The sequence below is a fragment of the Phocoena phocoena genome, chromosome 10, assembly GCF_963924675.1.
Source record: "Phocoena phocoena chromosome 10, mPhoPho1.1, whole genome shotgun sequence".
NCBI lineage: Eukaryota > Metazoa > Chordata > Mammalia > Artiodactyla > Phocoenidae > Phocoena > Phocoena phocoena.
The window spans coordinates 24,006,701-24,033,202 of record NC_089228.1 but is presented as its reverse complement, the minus strand read 5'-3'; the positions used below and the strand labels follow the sequence as shown (position 1 = coordinate 24,033,202).

The following is a 26,502-nucleotide window of genomic DNA, read 5'->3' as shown; positions in this document are numbered from 1 at the left end:
AGGATAGCCAATGAAGCCAACAGAGTTGAGATAATTCCAACTAAAAGTAAAGAAACTTGACATTTTAGTTCACCTAGGTAACTGTATCTTTAGAAAACCTATTTTTGTCCACTAGGTTTTGTTCTCGTTTAATAATGAAAAAAAACTTGAGACTCTCTCCCCAAAGGTTTTTTAAGGACTCCAAAGAGACTCAGAAAACCAGGTTGAGAGCCCATGTGCAGTTTTCACCTTTAATTTCCCTTCTCTTTCTTCCTATCTCAATTAAATTTTCTTATTGAAAAAAAAACAGTAGACTTAAAAAATAAACTTAAGGGCTTCCCTGGTGGCGCAGTGGTTGAGAGTCCGCCTGCCGGTGCAGGGGACGCGGGTTCGTGCCCCGGTCCAGGAAGATCCCACGTGCCGCGGAGCGGCTGGGCCCGTGAGCCATGGCCGCTGAGCCTACGCATCCGGAGCCTGTGCTCCGCAACGGGAGAGGCCACAACAGTGAGAGGCCCGCGTACCGCAAAAAATAAATAAATAAATAAACTTAATATGACTAAGGCAAAAATACTCCCTATACACACACTCTGATGCTTTAACCCTGGTTATTTACCAAGAGTGACTAATGGTACATGACGGGTCTGTAGGGAATGAAAACGAAGACTACCCAAAGACACCAGGCAAGATGAAAAGTGTTCCAAACTGGGGTATCAAAAAAGGAAGCAGGTGGGCCGAGAACCTGGCTTAGCTCCCATGCCTCCCCTGGGGGCACTTAGTGCAGCACTTTGCACAAGGGGCTGGGCCGGCAGTGCGCACTTAATGAATGTTTATTCCCTGTTGGCGACAGGGCAGTCCCCTGTATCATGGGCTCAATCTTCTCTCTCAGGCTTTTCTGAAAGGACAGCAATTATTTATGTTCTCAGTCCACCAACCTCAGTGACAATCCTGTCTAAAGCCTGTCTAAAGTGTTTCACACCCATGACCTTGTTTAATCACTCCGACATTCCAGGGAGCAAGAAGGAAATTGAGGCTCCAAGAGTTGCAGTCAGCACGCAGTAACATATTATGAAGATACCTCGTCCTGGTACTGGAAGTGGTGAAATGAAGAGGACGCAACTATATTTAAGGGGCCTGCTATCGAACAGAGGAGACAGAAAGGTTTTCAGATGGTCATTGAATGTAGTAAGAACTAGAAGCAAGTACAAGGTATCCAAAAGAGGCCCCTGTGCTTCCCTGGTGCCGCAGTGGTTGAGAGTCCGCCTGCCGATGCAGGGGACACGGGTTCGTGCCCCGGTCCGGGAAGATCCCACACGCCGTGGAGCGGCTGGGCCCGTGAGCCGTGGCCGCTTGGGCCTGCGCGTCCGGAGCCTGTACTCCGCAACGGGAGAGGCCACAGCAGTGAGAGGCCTGCGTACTGCAAAAAAACAAAACAAAGAAACAAAAAAACCAAAAGAGGCACCTAAGCTGTTATTTGGGGTAGAGGTTCCCAAGGCCCTGGTCTTTGAACTGGGTCTTGAAGGACAATGAAGGGTTGGTTTGACGGGGATGGAGTGGGGAGATAAGGGAGTGAAGACCTTCCAGGATGAAAGAAATCACCTCCATGGGGCTTTCAAAAGGAAAATCTTGAAATAAACGTTGAATATTCAAAAAAAAGATGTGTAACATCTAAAACACAGCGTGATTATTATGTGTCAGGCATCGTCATAAACGCCTGACTGGCAGGATCTCTCCCAATCCTCACAGCCACTAAAGGAGGCAGTCCTATAACTAGCCCCATTTTACAGTGGGGAAAACTGAGGCTCAAGGGGTGGGGGTGGGGGTTAAGTAACATGGCAAATAAGTGATTAGACTCCATTCCTATATAATGCAGAAATGTACATGATTTCTGCCTTAAAGACTGTTCCTACCTGCTTTTCAGATTTTGCTTCCTGTCCAGTTCATAACAGTGTGTCTGCCTAATGAAAAACAAGGAGTCTGAAGAACAATGGAAAATTTTGGACATCTGTGCCAATTTCAATGAAACAATTGCTTGCCCACAGGCCAAGCCCTAAAGTCCTTAGAAAAAGATGGATGTTAAAAGCTCTCATGTATATAAAACAAAAGCTACCCTCTACGATGACTGTCAAGGTCCAAATCTTCCCCCAGCCTCTGCACTTGTTCATGACAGAAGGCTCAGGCTTAACAAACCACTTTCTGCCTCAAGCCTTCACACCCTCTGAAGCCAGCTGACATGCTTGCTGCCTCAATTTCATGGAGTGAGTCTCATAAACAAAAACAAATGGTCAGCACGGAACTGTCTTGCCAATAAAGGCACTGGCATCTGTTGTCCTCAGACAAATCATTAACTCCCATCATCATGCCTCGAACCACGCTTACAATCAACTTCTGATCAATGCTTACAAATCAAGCATTTTTAATTAGCATTTTTAGAAACAAAGGGCAAATTTGCAGAAAAGAAAAAAATATGTTTGCACAGGGAGTGAGATCTCACTATTTTAAATGTCTCTATAATAAAGAATTCCCTACCTACCCACTTTAATCACTTGTCGTTTTGTTTCCCTTTGATGCAAATACACAGCAGACAACACTACAGCCCCAATTTCATTTGTAAGGATATAGGTCTTAGGCAAGAATTAGAGCCTATTTTTAAGACATTTTGGAGGGCGCAAGATGATATGTGTCTTCACCAAAACGAGTGGGTACTTCTTAAGACTTGCCTGTCCCAACACAGACTAAAAATAATAATGATAAATAAATCAAAAGCAGTGTTTCTGATTCACTACCTTTCAGAGCTGGCCTTTAATATTTTCAGGTACAACTGGCATGAGGAGGACCATTTGCTCAGGCAGGTAAATTAATGATTGACCCAACAGGAGAATCAGTGCAGGGGTGGAGTTAACAATACACATACAAACACACATCATCCAAGCAGTATTAGATCTATATTCAAACGTTAGGCAAAACTTCCCCTTGAACTACTCAGACCTGTTTGCCATGAACATATGAAAGAAGAAGAAATGGTAACTTTGATACCTAATAAAACAGCGACGATGAACAGGACAGGTGGCGCAAAACCATAAAGCCCTTTTCCCTTGAACAGCAGCATCATGGGAGGGCCATAAACTCTCATCCCAATTATCCCTTCCCTCCCTCCCTCCCATCCGCTCCCCTTTCTCACTGGCATCTGCACCGTGCACTGGCAATCTGGCCACAGTATAATGGAAAGTAAATTGGCTTGTTGACTCCTAAGGTTAAAAGGGGGTAGCATGAGAGAAAACTACTACACTACAGAAAAAGGGAAAATCTACTGTCATATTATTTGTTTCTATCACACATGGGCAGATAAAATTTTTTTAATGTATTTACGTATTTTTGGACCAGGAAAGAAAGGAATGCAGTAGTCCCCAGGGCATCTCTTGTAAATGCAAAGAGCTTTCTTTTATGGACACTAAACCGAGCTTTAGGCAACTTGTGCCTGAAAACAGTGTGTGGTGTCCCAGGAAAAGTGCTGGCCTGAGAGCCAGGAGGCCAGAACCCCAGTCTAAGCTCTCCCACATCCTGTCTGTATGACCCCAGCCAAGTCATCTCTCTCTGGGCATGGGCTTCTGTAAGATAAAGATAACAGATGAGGTGACTTCCAAGGTCCCTTCTAGCCCCGAGACTCTTTACCAGAAAGTGCCTTCTACAAAATATGTATCAAATCTGGTTTAGAAAAATCATCATGGGTAGGGAGCTATAAAGGAAGATATTAACTCAAAACCAAGAATACAGCAGGTCCTATGGAATGTCAGGAAACCGAAAGCTTTCAAACGTTCCAAGTTAAGGAGAAGCTTCAACTGCTTTTAAGGCTAACCTGGTAATTTAAGGCTAACTTGGTAACAAGTGTCTGGAGCAAATTCTCACCTTCTTGCTTATTTGTTTTGATAATAGAACAGTACCAAGAAAAAGGTGTAGTACATCACAATCATCTACCTGTACCCTTTTTTTAAGCTGACAGTACTACTTCCTTTATACTTGGGAGGCAAGCTAAACAATTCATAAGGTGATGCTTTATGCAACAAAAAAAATATATATGGTGGGGGTGGGGGGACAACTCAGAATTCACTTGAATGGAATGCCTTTTTCCAGTCTTTCTCTCTCTGGTTACTAATGCTCTGAAACAAATCACCCCAAAACTTGGTGGTATGAAACAACCATTTTATTATGCTCAGTGGTTCTTAGAGTTCAGGAATTCAGATGGAGCAAAATGGAGACAACTGGACCCCACAGTGTCTGGGGCTTTGGCTGATGGGTGACTTGACATCTGGGGGCTGGAATATCTGGAGGCATCTTCACTCACATGTCTGGAGGCTGACAGTGGCCGTCAGCTGGAACATCTACACATGGCCTCTCCATGTGATCTCTCTACAAGGGCTAGTTTGGGCTTCCTCACAGCACAGTGCCGTCCAAGAGTAAGGCAGAAACACATGGCATTTTTATGGTCTTGCCTCAAAAGTCACAGTACGACTGCTATCATACTCTGTTGGTCGAGACAGTCACAAAGGTCTGAGAGCAGAGGATATTAACACCCCCTCCCTACTCTATGGAAGAAGAGTCACAGTCATGTTATAAGATGAGCATATGGAATGTGACTTAATTTTGCCTCTATCTTTGGAAAATGCAGTCTACCATGCCGACAGACCCCTGACAGAAGAATCCCAGGAACAAGATAAGTACAAAAATCTGGGTCTCAGGCATCCTTGAATATTATAGATTTAAAGCCAACACTTTGATAAGCAAAAGATCACAGCCAAGAGCTGGAGGAACGGCATTTTAGCCACAGAAGCCCATCGAGTTGCCTTTGAAGCCACGATTACAAACACTGGTTCTGGTAACAATTAGATGGGTCCTCGACAGACGATATATACCTTTGCTGTTTTATTACAGCTTGGTTCCTTCTGTATCCCACTGACATATGATTTAAATGTACAAGAGTAATAAAGCATCTGCTGAATTACAATTCCAAAGTTCAGATGACACTGAGACGAAATCTATGAAACTATGAATGGACCATGTTAAACAGATTTTTTTTTTTTAATTAAATACAGAGAGCAGCTGTTTGTAAAGCAGCCCCATATGCAAAGACGTGGGTTTGGTTTAATCTGGAGCTGATGTGACCGACAGGTCTTTGGATGGATTGCAGGGGAGACCTCAGTGTTCAATAATGCGGCACCTCATAGGAGTCCTGCTCTTCAGGACGGCAGGGGAGGAGAGGCAGAGCAGATGATCGACATGGAGCATCCCATGATTTTCAGCACTTTCTCCCCTTCTTAAACCTAAAATCCCTACTCCAGCCTCTTCTTCTGTCTTATAATGTAACAGACCCATCTTTCAGGTTCTTAGTGCCAGCACTAACCAGGGCCACCATCACTATCAGATATTAAGCTAAGATCCTTATTTGGCAACAGTCCCACCCCACGTGTTCAACCATCAATATTCACTGCCTCTTTGCCTCCCCTCACCTGCCAAGAGAATCTTTGGCATTTGCCACTTAGTACTAACCCCATTCCTAAAACTCCTTGTGTTTTACTCTACATATTGGGGCAATCAGTGTGTTTGGGTGAAAGAGGGGAAAGTAAAGGGAGATAAGAAAATAGCAGCTGAAGGATAAAGAAAAAGAGAAGGTGGAAGAGACCAAGGGGAAGGGCAGCAGGATGTCTTAGTAGAGAATAAGGAACATACAATGGGGAGACAGTCAAGGCATCTACCAGGTACCAAGAATGGGACTAAAAACAAATTGTCAGAGAAGGAAAGTGTTGCCTGAGTTCTTCTAAATGTTCTTCAAGAGACGTAAGATGGGAATCACTTCTACTGTTGGCCCTTGGTCCCTCTTTGTTTGAATGATGAGACACTGCTCCAAGTGTCGGCCACTTAGGATCTCTAGACTTCCTTGGGGTCCACATAGTTGATAAAAATGAGGCTTAGAGGGCTTCCCTGGTGGCGCAGTGGTTGAGAGTCCGCCTGCCGATGCAGGGAACACGGGTTCGTGCCCCGGTCCGGGAAGATCCCACATGCCACGGAGCGGCTGGGCCCGTGAGCCATGGCCGCTGAGCCTGCGCGCCCGGAGCCTGTGCTCCGCAACGGGAGAGGCCACAACAGTGAGTGGCCCGTGTAACGCAAAAAGAAAAAAAAAAAAAAAAAATGAGGCTTAGAGGGAATTCCCTGCAGGTCCAGTGGTTAGGGCTCAGCATGGCCACTGCAGGGAGCCTGGGTTCGAACCCTGGTCAGGGAACTAAGATCCTGCAAGCTGTGCAGGGCAGCCAAAAACAAAAAAAATAAGAAGGAGGCTTACAGGCTTATAAAGGTCAGTAACTGGAAAAGTGACAACTCAGTTCTGCCTGTCACTAAAGTGATTTACCACCGCCTCACACTGTGAGGCAAATAGGAATCCACACAGATACACTTGGCCCTTATCATCAACTGCTCCTGAGAACGAGCTATTCCCCAGGTCAGGACTAGCAACCGGGAAAGGATGCATCTGTGTTGTTATTATGCAAATAACATCAGCAAAGGAGAATTAACTCATGAGAGGCTGAAAAATTACTGCCGGTGGTGGATGCGAAATAAAAGGAACTCCCACCTTCTAAGAGAGAAAACGGCCAAGGATTTTATGTGGAGTTTTAAAGGCGTAGGAACTTCTCATAATGTCAGGCAAGTAATTTTTCCTTGCAGCACAAATATACACACACACATATGTATATAGGAGTTTATATATAGCTACATTTAAGTATATCTTTGGGTGTATGTACGTATGTGTGTGTGTGCCTATGTCAAGCTAAGATGACTTATTCTCAGCAAATGCCAAACCCTAGGCAAATGCCGAGTAAAGCTTTTTTACTGGCTTCGTGGTAACCATCCTACGGTTCCAGGACTTAAGGAAAATTCTAATGATGTCACATATTATACTGTTTAAAGTATAATGTCATACAGACATAAAAACATCTGAACACACAGACACATAAATATTTACAGAGAATGGGATTATAAATTTTTAAATTTTGTTTTGGTCTGTTTTTAGCACAGCAGTTTTCTCTTTAAAAAAGCATAAACTTCCTATAAACTGGATTGAGTTCCACAAAGAGCTCGTGCAGAGGCCGGATCCCAGAGTCAGGTGAGAGAGTGAGTCCCCGGTCCCTTCTTGGTAAACATTTATCAGTTCTATCTTATTGTCTCATCTAAGCCCCAGGTCACAGTGGCATTACCATCTTCCCAATGAGTCACTGCCTCTTTTCCCATCTTACTAATTAACTGGCAAGAATCAAGTTGCAAACAAGAGGATAAGGGCAACAAGAAGCAGAAAAGCTGGGCCATACACTCGAAACCTAATGGATGCCTGAGATACCAGGAGTTGCCTCCAAGCCTTCTGACACGGCAAGTCAGCAACGCACTCCAGCCCCACTGGTGAGGAGGAGAGAGGACAGAGAAAGTCAGCTGCACAAACGTACAAGGTGCAAGGCCAAGGAGAATCCCTTAAATGCATCCCAAGCGGCTGTAGTCCGTAAGACCTGCTGTTGCCAAGTTGTTTAGGAGGAAACATTTCAGTACCATTCATCACAGGTGTTGGGACATGATGTGGATGAGCCTGACACAAAAGAGAAAATACACTGCAGACAAGAAGGAAACCAGAGAACAACTAAATGTGACAAGCCACAGCACAGAGGTAACCATGGCAGTGTATTTGCTAGACTTTTCCTCAGGAGCAGAAGAGAACGAAAGGTACAAAATGGGGGTGGGGGGTATGCACACCAGCCACACGTGTTCTCTGGATCCTACCTGGCTGCACAGACTCATTATTCCAAGTGTGGCCCCAGGACCAGCATCAGCATCACGTGGGAGCTTGTTAGAGCTGCCCGACCTGGGCCTACTGAGTCAGAATCTACATCCCCAGGAGATTCACATCCACGTTCAAGCTGTGTGTGGATTTACCCTCCTGGGCCCTACACCATTTGGTGAACCCAGAAGGTTCCATTTTCTCCTCCTCTCTTCCTTCAGCTAGTCTCCAAAAAGTGAGCACCCGCAGCATGCAGGCACCATCCCTGGCAGGGACTGTGGATACAGCGGTGACATAAAAAACAGAACATTACTGGCCCTCATGCAGCGCAGAGTTGAACACGGGGGGGCGGGGCGGGGGACAGACACGACGCATACAACCACAAATACACATAAAAGTACAACAAAAAAATGTGATCAGTGCTGTCAGATGGAAACGTGTGGTCTTATGAGAGTATAAAACAAGGACATCAGACCCTGTCAGGAATGGCTCCCTAGAGAAATTGATGATACAACTGAGATCTGCAGGGGGACTAGACATTAACTAGGTAAGGAGGGGAGGGAACAGCATTCAGGTGGAGAGGAAAGGCATAGGCAAAGGACCTGTGGCCTGAAGGAACACCACACATTAAAGGAACTATAGGGGAACAGCATGTGCAAAACGAGACCGGTGAGAGAGGTGGGGGCCAGACCATGCAGGCTCCTGCAGATCCATGAAGGATTTGATCCTAAAAACACAGCGAAGCCCCTGACAGGTTTTAAGCAGGTTACCCAAGGTGAGAAGAAAAGAGAGTAAAGAGAAATGGATAGATCCCAGAGACTTTACTCTGGCAGCAAGACTGAGACCCCAGACAACCCTGTTTGTACAACTTACCTTCCCTCCTTTTGATCCTGGGCTATATCCTGCCTGCCACCAATCCCACAAGACAAAGTGAGCCCCTTTTGTACTGAAGAGTAGGCAAGAAGCACCCCAACGCTACAGCAAGAGAAACATACATTTAGGCTAGTGAATAAGCCTAAATGTCTTCCTGGAATGTTGGAGGGATGTTGAGTAGTACTTAAGACTCTTAGAAACACGGAATATCTGAATTCAGACCTGGTTCTACCACTGACTACCTGGACATCTCTGAGCCTCCATCTACTCAAAGGGCATAATAATCTCTCCATCACAAGGGTCTGACTGGTTTGAACAAGGCAGACAGAGTACAGAGTCTACAGGCCCTGAGCAAGGCACTTAGCACACAGTAGGTGTTCAATGGAAGATGTAATATCTTTACACATCACTGTGGTTCTCAGCCAGCCTCCAGGGACACATTATTAACTCTTGAAGCTACAAGTTTCCTTGTTAAAAGATAATAATCATTAGCATGGAGCAAATGCTTAGACACAATGCTAAGCCCTCACCTCACGTTTATTATCTCATTAAGTCACCACAATAGCTCTACAAAGTGGATGCTGCTATTAGCCCTACTGTACAACAAAGCACAAAGAGGACAAGCAGCTTGCTCACGCACCAGCGTGAGGCCAGGCTCTAAGCAGGCTCATGGCTCCTCAGGGTTCCCAGTGGGCATACCCCATGTGGTAAGGTAGGCAATTCCCACAAAGGGCTCTCCCACTCACCCCTGAGCTCCTTGAAGCATGGCACTCTCAATCAACATGAAACTCACCGGTGCCCAACAAGGCCTGGTGCACCCAAATGCTCACTGAATGAAAGCTGGGATGAAGGAAGCTGCCCCTAAAAGAATCTGACCCTGTGAGTCAGGTGAAGAGGAAGAAAGGCTGAAGACAAGTGTACATCCTAGGAGCACCTCACTATACCTTTCTTGCTCGGTTGGTCTGCAGTGTCTGTAGCAGGCCAGTGACCCAAAAATCCCTCAGGACTGAGTTTTGGTAAGATATAACTTTCTCTTCGGAATTTCCTGTTTGGGGCATTTAGAGGAATTGCTTCATCTCTGTTTTCTTTCAACCGTGAACTGAACTACCTTTATTTTCCAATTTTTTGCACACCATGGCCACCACCAGCTTGGTATTTACAAAACACCTTTGCCCTCAGGATTTCCAGGCAGTGATAAAAGCATACAGAAAATCTTTTATAGCCGGTCCTGTTCTAGTGATGTTGGGGAATGTGCAGAATGCCATCCAGCTGTAAGCAAAGGACCAGGACTTGAGAACTTTCTCAGAGAAAGTCAAGTGTTCCCTGTGGGATTTTAATGGTAAGGGGTCTGGTGAGTCAAGTGCTTCCCCAGGGAACTGGAAGGACACCAATTTGTTCAAAGTCACCCTGGCTGAGGAACATAATAGAGGGCTAGAGTTCAGACTTTTTTTCAGACTGATGATTCATTTAGGACAAATGATGTTACCTTTCCTTTCACCCCCTGTGACAAAAGGTATGTTGGAGAAAGCCAATTCAGCAAACTTCAAGGATGTCCCCACACTGCAGCAGGTGTAAAGCCACATGGACAACGAAAGGGGCTGCCCTGGGTATTCTTTTCCGTGGCAACTAACATTGCAAGCAGTAAAAGTACAGGTCTGGGGACTAGTCAAACGTGAATTCAAATCCAGACACATCTACTTTCCAGACGTGTGTTCTTGGTCAAGTTACTCAAGAAAGTGGCGCTTAGGGCTTCCCTGATGGCGCAGTGGTTGAGAGTCCGCCTGCCGATGCAGGGGACACGGGTTTGTGCCCCGGTCCGGGAAGATCCCACATGCCGCGGAGCGGCTGGGCCCGTGAGCCATGGCCGCTGAGCCTGCGCGTCCGGAGCCTGTGCTCCGCAACGGGAGAGCCCACAACAGTGAGAGGCCCGCGTACCGCAAAAAAAAGAACGTGGCACTTAGTAAATTAATACACACACACAAACTCACCTGCATTACATGCTCATGTGAAGTGAATACTGTCTACGCCTCCCTCCCGGATCCCCAGTCAGGGCTCATCTTGACGGTAGGGAGCTGCCAGCCCAAATGGTCACAGCTCCTGCCCAGAAGCAGCCCACTTCCAATGGCTAGCTGACATGGCCACCCTCTCATCCCAACTCGGGACAATGATGAAGAGCCAGCTCAACTTCAGAGTTTCCTGTGGGTTACCTGGGGCCTTTGCTGAGACGACCCTGCAACCTAACTTCTCCTCCAGCCTCAGCCCTCCAGAGGGGTTGATTCTTAGAGCACTGCCGTACAAGCATCCCACATGGTAATCTCCACCTCTGAGTTTGCTTTCTAGGGAGCCAAACAACATTACTTCACCAAGAAACTAGAGGGAGAGAGAACAAACTATGACCAGTTCATAGCACTACAGTATTTGATTGTCATTTCTCCAAGGTTAAGTAAAATGCAAATCTGAAAAACAAAAAACAAAACTGAGGTAATTTTTTTTACATGGTAGCCAACAGACACTAAACATTTCCTCTTTACTTAGCTCCAGTTCTCCCTATATCACATAAAGTTGTCTACATCAGATTTGCTTGTGCTTGTTTTCACTGGAATCAACAGTAAAGTGGATATTTGAAAGTTATATCCTTTAAATTAAAAAGAATGACCAGGGGCTTCCCTGGTGGCGCAGTGGTTGAGAGTCTGCCTGCCGATGCGGGAGACACGGGTTCGTGCCCCGGTCCGGGAAGATCCCACATGCCGTGGAGCAACTAAGCCCATGCGCCACAACTACTGAGCCTGCGCTCTAGAGCCTATGAGCCACAACTACTGACCCTGCGCGCCTAGAGCCCGTGCTCCGCAACAAGAGAAGCCACCGCAAAGAGAAGCCCCACAGCGCAACGAAGAGTAGCCCCCCGCTCACCGCAACTAGAGAAAGCCCGCGCGCAGCAACAAAGACCCAACTCAGCCAAAAATTAATTAATTTTTAAAATGCATACAGGCTTTAATCTGTTAAACACCTAAACAAAACTTTTCTTGGACAAGTAATCCAGTAATATCTTAAACTTACTTTGTAGCAGAGGACAGAGAAAAGAAATTATACCCTGATCCACTAAATTTGAATAATACAAATGATACTTTATCTAGCAAACATTCATTCCCAGTTTTTCTTAGGCATAGAAATATGAAAGAACAGAGAGGATGGGAGGGAGGTGCAAGAGAGAGGAGATATGGGGATATATGTATATGTATAACTGATTCACTTTGTTATACAGCAGAAACTAACACACCATTGTAATGCAATTAAACTCCAATAAAGATGTTGAAAAATAAAATGAATAAAAATTCCTGGTTAAGTATAAAAAAAAAGAAATATGAAAAGAGATGTATTAAAAGTTCCCTGTCACCAGACTTGCCTTGAAACACAAAGCAAAGATCTTAAGGCTCAGAAATAACCAGCTAATTACAAAAAGCAGAGGTGGAAACGGATGAGAGAGAAAAGCAGATGGCGAGACTTTGTTAACTCACTTACAGGGAATTTTCCAGGAACGAACCATTAACTGGCTGAGCAGTAGACTTGTATAGTCTTTAAGGAGAAATGTATGGCATAAAAGCCAAATATCACTAAATAATTTCACCAAAGCCTCTTGCTATAACTCTGAATGGAGGCATATGGAAATCGTAACATGAGCCTTCATGGTTAGAGCACACACATCCCTGATGGACCAGAGGATGAGTGAGATTAATCAGCTAAGAAATGTCTTCTTAGTTCAATATTTTCAACCTTTGCAACATTTTGACCAGAGCCAAGGTTAACTAATATAATTTTCAACTGCTTTTTCCTAGTTCCCAGGTAATAAAAACGGCATGCAAAGAAAATTAGACCTGGAAGAATACACAGACAGCCAAGTGTAAGAGTCTCTACCTTTGCTTGCCTGTTCTTAACTCTTGACTTGTCTGGATTCTATGATGGTCTTCGATTTTGCTGTCGTGTAGCCATTCTCAGCCAGGGACTATTCTGCACAGCCCATGCCTCACCTGGGGACTAATTTTAGCAGCGTCTAAAGACATTTTTTGGTTATTAAAACTAGTGGGTGAGTGGGTTTACTGGAATCTAATGAGTAGAGGCCAAGGATGCAAGGATGTAGCTACACATCTTACAACACTCACCGTGGCCCCCAACCCAAAGAATTATCTAGCACAAAATGTCAAGAGTGCTGAGGTGGAGAAATCCTAGTGGAGTGGATCAAAGGAGGATGAATGGAATCCCCAGTACCTGGGGCAGGAACTTAGCTTTTCCGAGCCTCGGTTTCCAACGGCGTGAAAAGGGCCTAAAAATACTCTTGAAGAGTTCTGGTAAAGAACACATGAGATGGCAGATGACAAATGACCTACCACAGTGCACGGCACATCAAAGGTGCCCATGATGTCTGGGCAATCTGAATCACTGCTATTTTTTAACAGCAGCTACTTCCCACCCATCCCCATTTCCTCTAGGATTTTACTGGGAAGCAAAGAAAGGAGGAACCCAGCCAACTCTGAAGCCCACTCTAGGTCAAAAGTTTGCATTTAGCTCATTTAATAATTCTGAATCCTGTTGTGTCTAAACTTACGTTTGAGGAACCCAGGGGTGGGGAAGGCCACAATTTTTACATTTTTTTTAAAGGTGTGTTGTTTTTCCAAAAGAGAATTTCAATTCAATGTCTTAGGAGCCAAAGGAAATGCAAAAGTCTCCACTAGGTCAATGAAGAAGCATATGAGTGCGAATGCTAATAAGTACTTTTCTCAGACAAAGGAATATCTTCAATGATTTGACTGAAGATTTCTTTAAGCAGAACAAAGTAGATGCTCAGATATCAGACAGAAACAAAAAAAGGTAACTTCTCCCTAAGTAATGACCACCCATGGTGGCTCAGAAGAGAACCACTGCATAATGTATTAGGGGCATAATGCTCAATACCTTATAAAAATAATACTTGCCTGCTGTAAACTATACCAAGTCACGTGCGTGACAGCCAGTTTCCCATTCCTCTTGCCCCAATTCTAATCCTCAGAGGAAGGGAGGGTAACCGTATAATTCATCATCCCAACCAGGCCACTAAAGACCAAAAGGGGGCACAATGAATAATTACACTAGGATAACAGGTGTAGACCAGATATTTTTCCAGCAAACCGGAACAGATGGCCACCCTACTCAGAGGTAATAGTTCCCCGTCGTTTACATTTTTAAGGCACACACAAACACACCCATGAGGTCAACTGTGAACGAGCTACACCAATGGGATGAGCCTATAGATGGTCCTCTGCTTCCCGCTCTTTTAATTTAATATATCATGATGTGTCTACATGTCAGCGCACAGAGATCCACCTCATTTTTTTAGTTAACTGCAGAATATGCTACTGTAGGGAGGTGCCATAACTTTTCAATCACCTATAACACATATAAGTCATTAAATTTTTGTCATTACGAGCAAGGCTACAGGGAACATAACCCTAAACACATCTTTTAAGGGCTTGCATATTTCCACAGAAGAGGCTTCTAGCAGTGGAAATGCTAAATCAAATGTTACCATTTTTGAAGGGTTCTTCCAAAATGCTCTCCACAAAGGCTTTGTCAGGTCACATCAAGACCAACAATTACTCAACAGTTTTGAATTTCTGCCAAGCTGATAAACGAAGCATGCTATGTAGCGCTAATGTTCATAGCAGCACTGTTTACAATTGCCAAGGTACGGAAGCAACCTAGGTGTCCATCAACAGACAAATGGATAAAGAAGATGGGGTATACAGTATATACACAAAGGAATATTACTCAGTCATAAAAAAGAATGAAAGTTTGCTATTTGCAACAACATAGATGGACCTGGAGGGTATTATGCTTAGCGAAATAAGTCAGACAGAGTAAGACAAGTACTGTACGATATCACGTAAATGTGGAATATAAAAAAATAAAACAAACTAGCGAATAAAACGAAAAAGAAGCAGACTCACAGACAGAGAGAACAAACTAGTGGTTACCAGTGGGGAGAGGGAAGCGGGGGAGGGACAATATAGGGGTAAGGGGAATAAAAAGGGTTATTATGGGATTATATGAAATCATGTGTGTGAAACTCTTGAAAACTGTAAAGCACTATGGAATTTAAATAATCTTTTATTCAATTTTTTTTAAAGTAAATGTACACAAATTAGAAAGAAAAAAAAAAGATAAGCAGGTAAAGTGGACTTTTGTGTAGGGGTCGGAGACCAAGCTCCAAATGACTTGACCAAATGATAATGATCTAAGATAAGATGTCAAAGACATTTCTATCCTCATACCCTGATAAACTGTGCCAACTTTGGGGAAAAAAAAAAAAAAAAGGATGTCATCTCATTCCATGATTTCCTTATGTGGTCCCTCAACTCCAGACAGTCTGGGCCGTGGGTGTACATGGAATTTTCCACCTCTAGGTCTTTGCTCTGCTGTTCCGTCCACTTAGAGTAACGTTCCACCCATCTCTATAAATATCCTACCAACAACAAACATAACCTCCTCCATAAAGCCTGTCCTGAGCCTGACTGACTACAAACTGTCTTCACATCATCTTTTCCTCCTGGGAAAGCCCACAGACAGCACTGCTAATTCCCCCCGCTTCACCCCTTCCCCATAACCTGAATCAGCATCCACAGTCACCCCTAAATCATGCAGACTCAGAGACAAGTGGCTACGGGCACGCACAGGCACAAAGACCTGCCCTGCCCCAATTTCCAGGCCTCAGTTTCTGCATCTGTAAAATGGGGATTATATACAGTACTACCCTAAGGTTTATTTTGAAAATTATATGAGCAAATGTATAGAAAATGCTTAACATATAAGATGAGATAAAGAAATGCTAACAATTTATTACCATTTAATAGTGGAATTGATCCCTTGATGGCATGTTTCATTCACTTGTGAGTCCTTTGGAATCTCGCACATTCATTTGCATGTAGAAATCCTACAATATATACATCTGTTGAATGAAGACTTTAATCCTGTTGCTCAGTGGATCATATAATAATAATGATAAAGGCATCTCACGTGAATTGAGCACTTACTACGTACAAGGCACTCTGATGAATATGAATTGAGCACTTACTACGTACAAGGCACTCTGATGAATACTTCTCAACCACTATCGTATTTTAATCCTCACAAACAATACTATGAGGTAGGTGCTTTACAGATAAGAAAACTGAGGCTTGAAGAGGTTATAAATCTTACCCAGTGCCACAGGTGGATGGGGATTCAGACCCACGATTACCTGACTCCAGAGTCTATACCTAACACATTCTTGAGTCTGTGTTCCTACACTGCACCCCACACTGCAGCCAAAATCACATTAGAGAGTGAAGTCAACAGAGTCCCAAGACCTCCTCGTCCTACTCACACATGAATTCTTTCCTAGAATATAAAATAAATACCTTCATATGCGTAGGGCCTGGATTTTCAGAGGGGAGAAAACCTGCTGCTTAGTGCAATCACCGCTCAAGTGTCCCTGTCCTTGACTCCCCCACCCCTCACCAGCTCTCCCCACCAACGAAACCAAATATTTACTTTAAAAATAAAAGGAGCCCACAGCAGGGACAGATGAAACAGTGCTATGGAGCGAGAATGCCAGGGCTCTGAGGCCAGGCTCAGCCAAGGCTTCTTGCAGTGCTGCAGGTCCTGAAGCTGCTCCCACACTGCAGCCTGCAGGCCCAAGACAGATTCATACAGCTCTGCCTCAGCCTGCTGCCCCAAGACTGGAAGCTGGACTGGGCATTGCAGCAGTTTGGGGAACAAGTCCAAAGTGAGCCTTGCACCAGTACCATATCAGCAACTTCTAGTCCTGTGGGGGATGACTGCACAGCCAAAGCCATTGCTGGTACTTAAGGTACAGAGACACCACGTCCTTGTGACAGATGCTCGGCCTTGGTAGACATGCAAGTAATAACTTCGTTGAATTCCAGAAATTTGTCTTGACATCTACAAATATGGCAAAGTACCCTTTCTACAGACGAAGAAACTGAGGCACTGGCATTATAAAGTAGCATTATTAAGTATCCCTACTTATCACTTGAAAGTAGGAACAAAATGGAATAGTTGGGAAGTACAATGTTTTCCCTTCAACAGTCATGCTGATCTGTTACATCATTTGCAGGGCTTGTCCAAACTGCCCCTGTCATATATCGATGGTCTTTCTGGATTTGGAAAAATGGAAGACATAACGTACATGTACTAATTGATAAATGGTGATTGCTGTGATAAGTCAAAAATCAGCTCAGGATATGGCATCAAAGACCTGGATGGGCGGAACTATATTCATTATCCCGTGATAAACCATGATGGAAAAGGATATGAGTAAGAATGTAGATCTATTGGGTTGGCCAAAAAGTTCATTCCGGTTTATGGTATCGTACGAAAACCCGAACGAACTTTTTGGCCAAGCCAGTATGTATAACTGAGTCACTGTGCTGTACAGCAGTAATTAATACAACACTGTAAATCAACTACACTTCAGTTAAAAAAAAAAAAAAAACCTGAATGGGCTCTGCTGACCCTAGAGAGGTCCATTTCCTCATCAATAAGTGAAGATGCCACCAACCACCTCCCAGCGCTCAGAAGGGCATCCATCATTCCAGGACCTGAGAACCTACTTTGTATCCCAGCACTCTGCCATTAACAGCAGTGGCAGAGAATACTTTAACTTCTGTGAGCCTCATTTCTTCTTCTGTAAAATGGGAATGACTATAGTACCTACACTCCATGGAGTTGTTTGAGGAGAAAATGAAATAATATAGAGCACTGACAGCAAGCATAGCACACAGTCAAGGCTCTAACTAGCACTTTTTATTTTTTTGGCTGCGTCGGGTCTTAGTTGCAGCACGCCGGATTTTCATTGTGACGCCGGCTCTTCGTTGCGGTGCACAGGCTTCTCTCTAGTTGTGGCGCGTGTGCTCAAGAGCACACGGGCTCAGTAGTTGCAGTGTGCGGGCTCAGTAGTTGTGGCGTGCAGGCTCTAGAGTGCATGGGCTCTGTAGTTGCGGCACGTGGGCTCTGTAGTTGTGGTGTGCGGGCTTTGTTGCCCCGCGGCATGTGGGATCTTAGTTCCCAAACCAGGGATCAAACCCATGTCCCCTGCAACTGAACCACCAGGGAGGTCCCTAACTAGTACTTTTAATAAGGATTAAATGAGAGAACAGTATACAAAATTTTTAATAAGCAATAAATTTAGTCTAGCGGTTCCCTCGTGATCCCATTCAAAGCTGGAACAATCGATTGCAAGAAAAACTCAACAAACCAGGTAACTTTCCTGGTATCAAGTTTACTGGAAAACACCTATCTTTATATCAATCATTCTAGAATTCTAAAGACTCAGGAGTCATTTAATTGCTCTATAATCATTTGTAGCTTCCCACAGAGTGGTGACTAAATTCAGACTTCAAGAGAGAGATCAAAGAAAAATAACATGAAGACATAAAGCTAGTATACTTTGAATGTGTCTCTATCTAATCTGCTCCATATAATTTGGTCCAACAAATTCAGCTCCATAAAATCTAAGAGGAGGTGTTAGTGCCAGGAAAGAAGATAAAAACCCAGTGTTAAAAGAAGTGTTTTGAGTCAATTATGCAGTAAATTCAGCACCTCCACAAACCTAAAATCAAAAGCGATCAGATTCAAAAGAGGGAAACTGACAAATACAATAATAACTATCATTCATTCAGTGTTGCCTTTGCTCTCTGTTCCATGCTGAGAGATTCCCTGCAACGTTTCCTTTAATCCTTGCAGCAACCATACGAGGTGTGTGTTCCTACTATGTCACAGAAGTAAAATCATGCACACAACGTCCCATAGCAAGTGAGTAGTGGGACTGGATGTGAACCCAGACATCTGAAATGCTAAGCCTGTATCACTACTGAGCATACCGTCTCTAACCCAAAAAGGTGAAATGTTGGCCAGGTCAAAGCTGATAGTGGGATTGAAGCCTCCAAGACCAGGTGACCAGGGGCAGCATTAATTTTTTAAAAAAGCAAAAAACAAAACAAAATAACAAAGAAAAAACCTGGTGACCAATACCCATACGCTTCACAAACTGCTCTAACTGCCAAAGAGATGACAGGGACACACTGCTGGCAAAGCTCTACTCAGGCAACAAATTCTCCATCCTCAGAGCCAGAGACATTAGGCAAATGGCATTCCTGACAGACCTGGGAAGGTCAGGCAAAGCTATGAGAAAGGAGAAAAAGCAGAAGAGAGGAGGCCGAGACATCAATAAAACCTAAATGCACCTGCTTCTGAGGGGAGTGGGAAGACAAAAATCACACAGAAGAAGACAGAAATCCAAATGCCCATTGGCAGATGAATGGATAAATAAAGGTGGCATATCCATACAATGGAATATTACTCAACTGTTAAAAGGAAGGAAATTCTGACACATGCTACAACATGGATGAAGCTTGAGGTCAGTACACTAAAGTGAAAGAAGCCAGACACAAAAGGACAGACACCGTATGACTCACTCATATGAGGTACCTGGAGTAGTCTGACTTACACAGACGGAGACTAGAATGGTACCTGCCAGGGACGAGGGGAGGGGAGAATGGGGCGTTAGTGTTTAATGGATACAGCGTTTGGGAAGATGAAAGAGTTCTGGAGATGGATGGTGGTGGTGAGGGTTGCACGACAATGTGAACGTACTTCATGCCCCTGAACTGTACATTTTAAAAATGGCTGAAATGATCAAAATTTTATGTTACATGTATTTCACCACCATTTTTCAAAAAGTCAAATAGAACCTTGCTATGGCCATAAGGTGCAAGTTCCATCGCCTGGAACCGTGTCAGGAGAAAGCTGTCAGGAAGAGGCAGGCACTTGTGTCCGGACCATGCACAGGGCATGGCTGCGGATGGACAAACAGAAGCTCTGAGCTGTGATGAGCCAAGCAGACTCACCCCAAAGCATCCCTGGGGCACCGATGTTTCCTTCCTCATGGAGGACACAAGGACTGTGGCCTCCCTGAACACAAGAAAGGGTACCTGGCTTCCGGCCTTCCCCAGACCACACTCTAGAAGCTTCTATACCCTGAATTTGCACAGTGGTGCAGTGCCGTCTGAAGTAGATCCCACCACATGGCACGAGGCAATAATGCAGCATGCTGGTGGAAGCCTGGAGGAAACCCATTGCCGTCACTTAAATCCGAGGAGTAACCTGGGACAAGTAATGACTCTCAAGCCTCAGTGCTCCGACCTCTAAAATGGGAGAATTGTACACACACTTCATGGCTCGTGCTGAGGATTAAAGATCAGGTTTGGGCAGTGCTCGGAGCAAAGCCTGACCTGCCCAGCACTGAATCTCGTTCTGCTCTCATTGGCATCATTGCTACTAGCTTTCTCTGCTAGGCTTTCACTCCCATACTTGAAGTCCAACTGGCAGACGATGTGAGGAGGTGAGAGCTGGAAGGCTTCCCGACTTTGACAAGAAAGACAGACTTTTAGGCTCACACGATAAAGTAGGAGAAAGGCATTAGAGTTGAACTGTGGGAATGCCATGACCCAACATGATAAAAGGAAAAGCAAACATCCTTACTCTTCTTTGGGAGTTAATATCTGTCAACTGCTTTATTATTTGGGATTCCTTTATTTTTCTCCCTTTTATCTTGGTCAGAGATGGGGTCCCTAATTATTGCTGGCTATACTTCACACACACACACAAACCCATGAGACAAACATTAAGTGAGGACATTCTGTTGTGTGCATGTGCACATATGATGTTATTATATTTTACAAACCTGGAACAAAATACCTTTAACCACTCCCCTGCCACCACACACACACACACACACACACACACGCGCGCGCGCGCGCGAGCAGCCCATGCATATCCTCACATTTGTAACTTTCTGCTACCACCACTCAGGAGATGTAAAAGCAGACTATTTTCTTCCAAAGACTGTTTGCCTGGGTAACAGCATTTGGCCACGTTCTCTTTCCCTAAAGATGGCATCCCCCCCTCCACCCACCTACCAGGGTTTTCGGAGCCAGGATTTGAACCCAATGTGCAATTCCAAAACTCTTAAGCATGGAGCTGTGTGGCCTCTAGCCAGGCACTACTATTATCACTGTTTTTTACAAATGAGGAAATTGAGGCACAGAGAGGCTGAGTCACATGCCCAAGGCCACACAGCTGGCAAGGAGAGGGCTGGTATTGAAATCAGGGCAGCCCACTGTAAACACTTAGCTCTCTTGATTCACAGGGATCATGGTTCCCTATGGCCTGGGTTCCAGAGGTACGTGCTACAGCTAATGGGGCTGGTGACCCTCTTTGCATCCCCTGCATTCTGGGTACTCAGGGTCTTAAATCAGCCACCCGAGCTCAGGCTCTTACCTCACTCAGCACAACACAGGCTTGTCCTGCTTACTTATCTCCCATTTTCCTCTTCAAGTCAGTGCTTGTCAAGCTTTGCCAGCAGACTGAGAACCTGTCTGCTCATCTCTCACTCTGCCCTTTTGGAATCCACAGCATGTCTCCATAGCTCTCTAGCACTGCTCAAAGCTCCTGGTTAATTTTCATCTCTTCCCCGAGCCATGTCCACATCTGAAGGCACCTACCCACCATGAGAAGGCAACCATTTGGGTTGATTCTTTCATTCACTGGTCCACTTAACAAATGTTTGTGCTGCTCAGCTGTCAGGTGCCAGGTACTGCTTTGCCATAAGAATAAGAAAGTATATGATTCAGGTTCCTGCCCTCAAGATAATTACACTCCGGTGGGACAGATAATAAACAAAGGGGCTAATTTCAGATAGTGATGAGGATGAAGACAAAAGTAGAGTGATGAAGTGATGAGTGACTGGAGGACAGGAAGGTTCTATGAGAAGGTAACACTTGAGTCTGGACCAGGGTTTCTAAATCTTGGTTCTATTGCAGTAGGCTACAAGTGGCCAATGATTTGCTTAAGCTTCCAGAATTGGTTTAGGGATTGCAGACCTAAGCCACTCAGCACACAGCATATGACATTCCTCTCAGTCTCTCTCCCCCTAGCTGTAAATAAACAGGCATGTCACCCCTTCTGCCATGGTCACCCATCTGCAAACAAGAGAAGCCATTCTAAGGCCAAGCCAGCACTGTGAAGAGAGCATTACTGAGAGAATCAAGGCTATCCCTTACAAGATCTAAGCTGTGTCCTTACAGCTGATGAGTATAGGCTGAAATCCAGCCCATACTCTGCTCTCCGGGCCATGCACAGATGTGTCTGCCCAGAAGAGATACACAGTTTCTACTTTGAACAAAGACATCATATGGGCTAGTGGCAGCTCTGAAGCAAATCAGAGAAACAGGACCCATGCCCTGACCAAACCCTACCTGAAGCTCCCTCCTTGTTCTGAAATTCTTGGTTACTTGCATCAGTTAATCTTCTTTGTTGTTTAAGTTATTTGAGTTGATTTTTACGACTTGTAACCAAAAGCATCAAGGTGATTAAATGGTTTATGCAACTCCAAGATAACTTAGAGTCTCCCTCTCTGCATAAAATACTCAAATTGAGATAATTTATTCAACCATTTGTTATATTAGGTGCTGGAGACGGAGCAGTCCACAGAAAAAACACCATCCCTAGCTAGCATCGCCATACACTGAGCTTCTTTAAGAAAACTGTCACCAGTAAATACACTGATAAAGCGGTCAAAAGGACACTTAAAAACTACCTATCCCAGGCTTTCACATTTAACAAACATCAACACAAAGGGTCACTCCAGCCTCTTTTTCTTGGAGCAGCTGAATGTGTCACCAAAGAAATATGACTGTCCTCACCATTTGTAACAGCAATGTCTCCCGTACTGTTCAGTCTGGTAGACACCAGCCATGTGGCTACTTAGAGTTAAATTTAAATAAATTCCATGTAAATAAAACGAAAAAATTCATTTTCGTAGTGTGGCTGGTGAAAGGTAGCCACACCAGCCACATGACAAGCACACAATCTCCATGTATGGCTAGTGGATAATATATCAGACAGCATAGGTAAAGAACATTTCCATCGCTGCAGGAAGTTCTACTGGATTGCACTTTCCTTCCTCCAGAGTTCCTTTCCTATTTTTTTTTTTTTTTTTTTTTTTTGCGGTACGCGGGCCTCTCAGTGCTGGGGCCCCTCCCGTTGCGGAGCACAGGCTCCGGACGCGCAGGCTCAGCGGCCGTGGCTCACGGGCCCAGCGGCTCCGTGGCATGTGGGATCTTCCCGGACCGGGTCACGAACCCGCGTCCCCTGCATCGGCAGACGGCCTCTCAACCACTGCGCCACCAGGGAAGCCCATCCTTTCCTCTTTTAAAAAGGCATGTGGTGGGGAGGAAGAGGTCTCTTCAATTGCCTGGTTAATGCTAGGATCCTGAAGCAAGAAAATGACCTTCCACATACACACCCACACATAGCCAGTATGTGCCACCCTAGAAGAACCGGAGGCTCGAGTAACTCAGTTCGTCTTTCTATTCTCGCCTCCCTTCCCCAATCAGTGTTCATTCGAGTATAGAGTGGGGTCTGTTACCATCATGTATTAGGGAACTGGATTTGAAGTGGCCAGCATGTTAGAGCCTGGAGTCTCAAGCTTCACATTTCCACAACCAGCCAGAACTTTTTCGAAAATGTGTGGATTCACAGGGACCACCCCCTAGGATTTCTGATTCCACAGGTCTGAGATGGGGCCTAGTAATCCCCATTTTTCATAAACCCTCTGGATGATTCTGAACCGGTGACCGTTCTGTGGACCATTCTTTGCAGTTGGGGTTATCAGGACTCCGCCCGGCAGGGAGACATGAGTCAGCATCACTAACAAACTCGCCCGCAGATGCCCAGAGATGGCAAACTCGCCCAGGTAATTCTGATGTACTTTCCATTTACCTAAAACCCAATCTGTGGGCCACTGGTTCTGAAGTTGATCATTTTCTCCAATCAGCTCTGCCTGCAAGCCGTTGGCAGCCATCAGGTGAATATAAGTGCCTGGTAACAGGTGCCTAGGACTGCAAATTTCCCTCACAGCCTTTTCAGGACGTCTCTCTTCCCTCAGGAATTCAGGCAATAGGGTGACTCATCACGTTTTATTAAAACCCATGGATGGGTTCCTTCCACCAAAAAAGACTCCAACAGTGACAACCGGCTATCATCTTCCCATTAATGCCATCTTCTCACGATTGTCTTCCTTGGAGATAATTATTTCATGCAGAATAACTTAAGCTTACATTTTTAGCTAAAATGTCTCAGAAACAGATTCACATTGCTTAAGAAAGCCTGGTCCTTTCCTCCTTATGGCAGTTTTTTCCCGCAGACTTAGACAGAAATAGGCAAGAGCTGCATCAATTTTTCCTTTGCTGGGCATTCTATCTCTCTGATATTTCTCTTATAAATCATGATATGTGTACAATGTATCAATATTGAAACACCACTTTGTGTTTTCTAAAGTCTTCCTAGACCCTGTGCAGGTACTAAACTGTGATTTTGCATATGGCATGATTCACTATGGCTAGACTCTTTACCAAAGACCAAAGCTCGGGAAATTTACCAATGATTGTCCAGTCTCAAACACTGCAGAATATAAGTTTTCCTGCTACATCTTATCCTTGGGCATTTTATGATTTTTTTAAAATATGTATTTATTTGTTTATTTATTTATTTTAGGCTGCACTGGGTCTTCAATGCAGCCCGCGGGATCTTTAGTTGCGGCACACGGGATCTTTAGTTGCGGCATGCGGGATCTAGTTCCCAACCTGGGATCGAACCCCGGCCCCCCACATTAGGAGCGCGAAGTCTTACCCACTGGACCACCAGAGAAGTCCCCCTTGGGCATTTTAAAGTAGAACAGAAGCCAAATTTCATGCCAACTTGTGGGAATCCTGGGTGCCCCAAAAGCGGTGATCATAATGAAGGAGGTGGATCAGGGCATACAGTCGTCTCAACTGGAAAACGCTCCTTAGTTTTGTCTCACATCCAGAGTACTGGATCACAAATAGAATGTCCTATCTAGAATCTGAATTCCTAGACAGTCTCTTGGAATGTTCTTACTCTGATACGGATATGGAGAGAGGGAAGGGGACGAGAGAAGAGAGAATAGAAACACAGTCCCAATCCCCACCTGGCAGAGTTTGAACTCCATGTCGGGCTTTTGCTGACAATTACACAGTTTTCATTTTATACGCCCTTCCTAGCTTAGCTCTTTAACAGAAAAACTGCACTGCCTAAACTTCTAATCTGAATTACCTAAGTTCCCTTCCCCATCCTAGTCCAGCAAACCCGGTACCTGCCATGAACTCTGCAACGCAGAACAACCTATTTCGCAGGCAAGAAAGAAGGGCTGCACTGGTTTTCAAAATACAAAATTCTACCAGATAACACTGGCCTGGAGAACAGATGCTCGCCAGTCTTAGAGGTTAACTGTGTTCTGAAAGCATCCACTCTTGGAGTAAAAGTCAGGGTGCTGATTTACCTGTAGAATGCCCAAACGAGTCATGTTATTAGGGATTTTTCTTGCTATATTTAAAACCGCCCTAAGCAGTATACATAAAGCTCATTCATTCTTTTATTTGTAAGACCACACATAAGGTGCTCTAAAATCACCTTAGAGCAGAGAATGAATACTATTCCCAGTACATATTCATATAAATGTCATCATCGAGACACTATTTTGCACCCAGTTCTAAGATTCAGCAGACCACGACCCTGCAATAAAATAGTCCAAGAATCACGATCAGCTGTCAAAATATATCCTCTCCCCCACTCCTCGCAACTCGACTGGGAGAGTTGTCACCGGCTGACCCTCCAATAATCTTACGTGGACTACAGGGACAAACTGGACTACTTCTGGAACTTATTATTCACTTCAACCCACATTTGTGGACCCTTACTGTGTGTTGGTCACTATCCTGGGCCCTAAGAACACAGACAAAAGTAAGAAATGTGATGACTGCTCTTGAAGAGATGAAGTGTGAGAGACATCAAGTGAGAAAGACAAATATGTCAACCAGAGGCTGCAAGCTTGTTGCCTGAGGACCAAATATGGCTCCCAGATGTGTTTGGCTTGGTTTATCCATGCTTTTGGAAAACTGTGAATCAACGCTTTTACATTGAAAAAGTTCATTTTTTTAACAATTCGAGCTTCTGCGTTCTCTTGAAAGCTTGAAAAACCTGGCAACGGTGGGCAATGTCCCCACATGTCAACAACAGGCTGCAGCTGAGTGGCAACTGCTCCCTTTTACCCTAGTCCCCACCGCTCCCTAATGCCCTTTAAAATACCCAGTCAGTATTTGCGTTTGTGATGACTATTATAAAGGAACAATTCCAGGCCTACATAGGATCTATTCTGAGATAAGTAAAGAAATACAGGACTCTCACATCCAGGCAGCAAGGATTTAAGTTGATAAGTGGTCTGAAGAATAAGATGACGGTGGGAATTAGGTCTTAAAAAGATAAAATTCATGTGAGCCAAGAAGTTCTAGATATCTATCCATAGAAAATAGCTGAAGAAGTTCACTAAAAAGTATATATAAGGATATTCTTCAATGTTTTGTGTAAAATAGGAATGAAAACAATCTAAATGTTCACTCTGAAAGCAAGATTTAACATATTATAGCACAACCAAAAACTGATTCCACAGCCATCAAAATGGTACAGTCGATCTACATGTAGCATAGAAAAAAAGTCTGCAATACATTGTGAGGCACAAAGAAAAATCTCACCAAAACAGCGTGTGTGGGATTATGCAATTTTCAGAAGAAAAAGACCCTCCCAAAAAAATCTACCAAAAAAACATGTGTGTGTATTTATATATGTTTATATATATAAATGTCTGGAGGTGGGATTATGGGCCATGTGGATAC

At 44.4% G+C, this 26,502-nt stretch overlaps 1 protein-coding gene across 3 annotated transcripts in view; it reads right to left on the bottom strand.

The window, feature by feature from the left end:
* MAGI1 (membrane associated guanylate kinase, WW and PDZ domain containing 1) overlaps positions 1-26,502 on the bottom strand; it is a 617,596-nt gene that overhangs the window by 579,297 nt on the left and 11,797 nt on the right. The gene's annotated exons all lie outside the window — the stretch shown is intronic.